The sequence below is a fragment of the Seriola lalandi genome, unplaced genomic scaffold, assembly GCF_002814215.2.
Source record: "Seriola lalandi dorsalis isolate HSWRI2012SDOR001 ecotype SW California unplaced genomic scaffold, Sedor1 jcf7180002054767, whole genome shotgun sequence".
Lineage (NCBI taxonomy): Eukaryota > Metazoa > Chordata > Actinopteri > Carangiformes > Carangidae > Seriola > Seriola lalandi.
The window spans coordinates 16,500-22,644 of record NW_019525320.1 but is presented as its reverse complement, the minus strand read 5'-3'; the positions used below and the strand labels follow the sequence as shown (position 1 = coordinate 22,644).

General features: G+C 46.0%; 1 protein-coding gene across 1 annotated transcript in view; it reads left to right on the top strand.

The window, feature by feature from the left end:
• The window catches only part of zbtb46 (zinc finger and BTB domain containing 46), a 54,852-nt gene that overhangs the window by 38,399 nt on the left and 10,308 nt on the right, over positions 1 to 6,145 (top strand). The gene's annotated exons all lie outside the window — the stretch shown is intronic.

The window sequence follows — 6,145 nt, the reverse complement described above, 5'->3', positions numbered from 1 at the left end:
TCCCCCCCCCCCCCCCCTCAGTTGCTTCGGCTTTTGTTTCTGATATGTCTTCATTTATTCCTCTCTCCCTCTCTTTCCCAGCTGACCCTATTATTTTTATATTCTCTCTCCCTCTGCCATCACTCCCCCTCTCTCGCTCTCTCTCTCTACCTCTCTCTCTCTACCTCCCTCCCACTCTTCACAGTCCCTCTAAGCTGCATTAACTCCCCAGATTACCTTGAGCCCTGCAATCCTCCATCCCCCACGCACTCACCCGCTCCCTCTTTCCCTCCCTTCCTTCACTCATTCACTTGCTCACTCTGAGTACGTCCGCACCATGGCGGCTAATTTTGAAAACGAAAAAGACTTTTCAACCCTTTTCCAAGAAACACTTCAACAACAGGAAAACAGATGAATCTGGTCTTTGTCGTACTCTTTCGGACAGAAAACAACAAAACTCTGCATCATTGCCAACATGTCTCCATGATTATCTATTTATATTTATATATTTATTTTCATGTTTCTGGTGTCAGACATCTGAATGAGCATAAAATAGCGATTTGATCCCAGATCATGGCTTTATTTTAACCAGGGGAACAATAAATCTTGCACTGCTGTGCTGAGATGTCACTATCACTATCTTATGATCACAAAGTCATCTGCCAGGTTGAACACAAATACTAATAGCAACCCTTGTATTGTGAGATAATATACTATACTATATTAAAATGAGTCATCACAGAGATGGTTTCAGGTGAGAGTTGTCTGTATCCACACTAAGGCTTGTGATATACTTTTAAACATGCGGCCACAGTGCCAGAGCAGTCACATAATTGCCTGTGTACTTTGTGTGCCAATGAAAGATTTAAAAAATTTGGCCAACTTTGACACTCAGATTGACACCAGTGAACAATAGCAATCCATCCTTACGGTGCCGCCCTTTGAGGGAACCAAAAAAACTGAAGAGTTTTAAAAATGGAGAGGCTGTCGTAGCTTATTAGCTTTGTTTCGCCATCCGCTTGTGTTTATCTTCCTCTGTTAGAGTAAACTGCTCTACTAAAGAGTTTGCAGACAGTTATGAGACAATGGTAGAAATGCATTTTAAACTGACTCAACTCTGTGAACTTATTTTCCCATTAGCAACCAAGCAAATCCACTTGTTGACCAAAAAGTAGCGACCAGGCCAGCTCATCCCTGGCTAGCACAGTAATGTCTTGGTGACACCGGAGGAGCTTTTGTAATGGATGCTATATTGTTAATTAGGTAATGGTAGAAAAAGCAGCAGCAGGCTTCTTCTCTTGACATACTGCCCCCACTGTCTGTTTGTGTAACTGCATCTTGTAGCCTTGCTGTCTCGATGTCGACCAGAGCGCAGAGAGAAAGATGCATTTTCAAATTTAGCTGGCTTTATACCGTAGACGCACTCTCAAACACTCACTTGCTCACCCCCACCGGCACCACCCACCCTCCCTCCCACAGCCTCTGTAACTTCCCCCTCACCTCTCCTCGCTCCCCCTTCACTCACCCTCCCACCCACACTCCATCACCCCACCGACCACCTCTCACCCCACCACTCTTGCAATCGCTGTGCTCCTCTTCTCTTCTCTCCTCTCCTCCCCTCCACCCACACTCTCTCTTTTTCTCCGAGCCCCCAGCAGTACCACCATCACCACCAGCACCATCATCTCTCTCTCTCTCTCTCTCGCTCTCTCTCTCTCTTCCCTGTCCTTTACCACTCTTTTCCCTCTGTCCCTCCCTCCTCTAAAGCCTTCAGGCTCTGCTTGATTTATGCTTGCCCTCCCTATCCACACACACCCCACCACCACCATCACCACCACCCACCCTTCCCTATCTCTCCTGGAGGTTGTGGCCCGGCTAGTCCCTAAAAACAACAGAGAGAGAGCAAGTAAGGGAGAGGAAGACAGACAGAGAGAGAGAGAGAGAGAGAATAACAACCTCTTTTACTTTCCATCCTCCCTCCTTTTTAACCCAGCATTTTTTTCATTCCCCTCTCCCACACTGCTTTTTAAATTGCCTCTGAATTCTTGAGCTGTTTTAGTGCCTCACTCCCCCTTCTCGGCTGAAATTACTTTTTTACCCTCTCAAACTCTGGCATGCTGAGGAAGCAAGTTCTACCTTCCCTCCCCTCTTTGTCCACGCGAGGACAAACACGCACTAATCACACGTACAGTGTGTGGAGCTGTTTGTGAGAAAAAAAAAAAAGGTGAAGGAGAGACTTTCATTTTCCCGTTTGGAAGCATGTCGCTGTAATGTCGCATAGACAATACGCCGAGCAGCAGGGTCTTGTGACAACACGGCTCTTGTAATGCCTTGTCCTTTTCAACCTCAGGCTGGCTGAGCCATTAACCAGGCCGAGTTGGGGCAAGGCTTCTTTCTGAGTCTTTCTCTGTCGCACGCACGCACGCACACACATACACGTACGCGCACACATACATACACACAAAGAGACACAGTGAGAGAGTCTTTCTCCTTTGTTTGCACTTCCATACTCAAACATGCACACAAGCCCTACTTTCTTCTTGACAGCTCTCTTGTGGTCGACAAGCCTCAGTAACTCGTTGCTTAACCACCCTGGACTTTTTCTCTCCATTGTGTTTGGCTACTGTCTCTGGTGATTTGAAGGCGTGGTGTGTTGTGTTGTGTGCGTGAGCGTGTGTGACTGGAGGTGTTAAAGGAGTGTGTCCACCAACAGACATGTCATGTGTGCATGTGCAAATAGTGGATGAAAATCCAGTTCATGTTGCTCATCCTATCTATCAAAAACCTGTATTTTTATGGGAAATGAAAACTCCCTCACACAACAGAGTGTTTGGCTTCATTTGGAGGCAAAGGAGGCTTATGTTGAAACACACACACACACACACACACACGCAGACACACTCCTTGAGCACAATCAGAACAGAAGATCAGAGGTCAAACTGGGTCAGCTGACCCTTCCCTCCCTTTTCAGACCTTCTCTCTCCTGCTCTTTACTGCGTCAAAGCGCGCTCTCCAATAACACAACTCCCCTTGTGAAACACACACTCACACACTTCACTCACATATATACAGTGCAGCCTCCAACCACAGCACATAAAACTGTATCTTCTATCCATTAGCTGTAACTCTCTCAATGGTTTATAAATGCAGTATCCCTCACAACACATTTGAAGTATAGTTCAACACACACATCTTTCATTCCAAGGCAAGTCTTATTCCGCCTTTGCTTTTTCCCACTCAAGCCCCCACATAGCTTGCAGCATCGCTCACGCGCTCACACACACACACACACACACATTCACACACACACACACACACACACACAAACTCAAACATGAACAAAGAGAACCACCATTTCCACATATTTGTCTCTCCTTTTAAAAGGGGGTTTGATTTAGCATAAATGTTGAAGCCAAGGGTGCCCGGCTACCATGGCAACCAAATTAAACGGAGGATCTCTTCAGAAAGCAGAAATCTAAATTATTCGGACTCTTTTATGAAGGGGAAAATGAAAATTCCCTTCACTGTACAGAGACCACTGCACTGTAAAGGCAAAAGAAAGGAGGGGGGAAAAAATGAGGAAAATGCTATTGTTTTTTTGTATCTGACCATGCAGTTCAAAGGCGTACCATGCCATTGAAATTCATAGGTTGTCTCATGACAACCAGTACGTTAACACTCAGCATATGTGCACAAAGGAATGATGTAACCGCAGTGTCTCTAAAACTCCAGATAAACCCATTGCCTCTGAAAGACACTACAATACGTGTATCTACAAATCCTCAGTGAAACCCGGCACACGTATGATGAAATCCATAAGCTGCGTGCATGGGATTAGGTGCGACTGTTTCTGGTGTGGTAAATGATTTTATCTGTTGGAACAGGATGAGGTTTAAGTAACACACCATCTACGTAGGGCCGATAAAGCTTACATAAGTGAAGGAGGATTATGTACTATATTCCGATTATTTGGTGCGGAAGCCTGTTTGTGGTCAGCTGAATACTAATTTCTAATATCTCACGCTTAGTCCCGGAAATGTGGATAAATCCCCAGAAAGCGGGATACTGTATGTTGCTCAATGGAGTGTGTCAGCAGGACACGGAGAGAATCCTTTGCTAATGTGTAAAACATATATTAAAATATATATAAAAAAAACAAAAACAAAAGTCAGAAATTGTACTGTTTCTGCAGGGAAATCACGAGGCAATCACATTTCCATAACTCTGCCATTTAAATCTGCAGCGTGTGACTGAGGCGTTATTACTGTATGACTGTGAGGAGGGTGGACATGTTACATCTGTAGATGCATGTGTCCAGGGGATGCTGGGAAAAGTGGTCAGGGGTCATTCACTCGTCCAATGAACAGATGAGTGGAGGGAGATGGGGGTCAGAGGTGACCCTCTTTTCTCTCTCTCCTTCGCTTCCTCTCCTTCCATTTGTGTGCCTCTCCTTTCTCCATATACGTGTATGCGTGCGTGTGTTTGTGCGTGTGTGTGTGTGTTTGTTGTTGGCCAACAGCAGATCTATGTTATTGATTGACTCCTGTGGCTGCTGGGCTGCCCACTGAAGGAGGGGGCAGAGCTCTAATGAATTCCTGCACCTTATGCCCCTTGCGCCAACCCCTACACCCCCTCCTTAATTAACTTTGTTTGTGTGTGTGCGGGTGGGGTGGGGGTGTGCGTGGATGCATGCGTGTGTGTTTTGTGTGTATCTTCTGTGCTTCCTCCACAGCTCAACACCCCCGCTTTTACACTCCCCTGCCTTTTTTCCTTTCTCTTTCTCTTTCCACCCTGTCCGTGCCTCCTCTCTTCTTCCTTCATTTCTCCTACTTTATCTCCTCTTTTTATATCCTTCCTCTGCGTCTGCTTAGTAGTTTGAAGGCTGCTGATGACTTCGTATGTGTGTCACTCTTATCTGTCACGCCCCATCTCCATCCCCGCGTCCTCAATATCTCACTCGCATCTCTGCACCTTTCAGATCTATGCGTGTATGTGCATACGGAGTGTGTATCCATCCATCTGATCTGTGATCATTTATCTATACTGGGCATGAAAAATGACTGACAGTGTGTGTGTGTGTCTGTGTGAGTGAGTGTGTGAGAGAGAGAGAGAGAGAGACAGAGTGGTCAACATTGACCCGGTAGACTGTGAAGAGGCTGTATACCCATCGGTATTCCAGACGTGGAGGCAAACTACTGTCTCTGTCACCTTGACTCCCCCTGCAGCAGACGAGCACTGGGCTGCACAGGAAACACTTAGCACTACCTGACTGTAGTTAAAATGGACAATAGGGCTATTTTGCTCTCCTGCTCCTATTTTCCTTTTTTCACTTTCTTTCTCCTTCGCTTTTCCGACCGTTCCTGTTCTCCGTGCCCCCGCATCACCCCTGTTTCTGTCTTCACTTTGTTTATTCCCCATTAGCTTTAAGTTTGAATTCAGCTGTCACTGCATGGGCTCTGTGGAACAGTAAGCTTATATATTAGGATGTCAGAGGGTTTCTGTCCAGAACAATCACACATAATTATGCACACACCCCCCTTAAGGCGACTCACATGTCTGCATTAGTGCTCAGAAGTCTGTGTGTGTGTGTGTGTTTGTTTTAGGTGTAGACAAGCCATTCTTTCAAAGTCTCTAAGTCGGTGATGTGCGTGGTGTGTATTTTTGTCTAAGTCTTTGTTAGAGAAAGCAACCTGTCATCAGTTAAATGTCAATTAGGAGGCAATGGAAGTGTGTTTGTGTGTCTGTATTTGCCTGTGTGCATGTGTGAGTGTTGAGCGGAGCCGTCGTCGGCAGTGTGGTCTGACAGTCTTGTAGATCTACAGTGGATCCTCCAGCGACATGTCTACTGCTGACAGCTTTTCCACTCACTCTGCTTTCAACGACACTGACGGCTAAACACACACGCAGACATGATGCACACACGCGTACACACACACACACACACATCACGTCTGTGTGTCTGCCCTTCTCTCTCTCGCTCTCTCTCTCTCACTGTCTCTTTATGATCTCCCTGTATTTTTGTTGACTGGTGATGATGAGGTATGTTAGGGAGTCGAGGAGAGAGAGATGAATCAGAGCGATGACGTGTTGGTAGTCGCTACCGAAAACACTGGGTGTAAATGATGACTCGACTGAGAGATTTGAAAGAATTGGTTTAATATGGTGG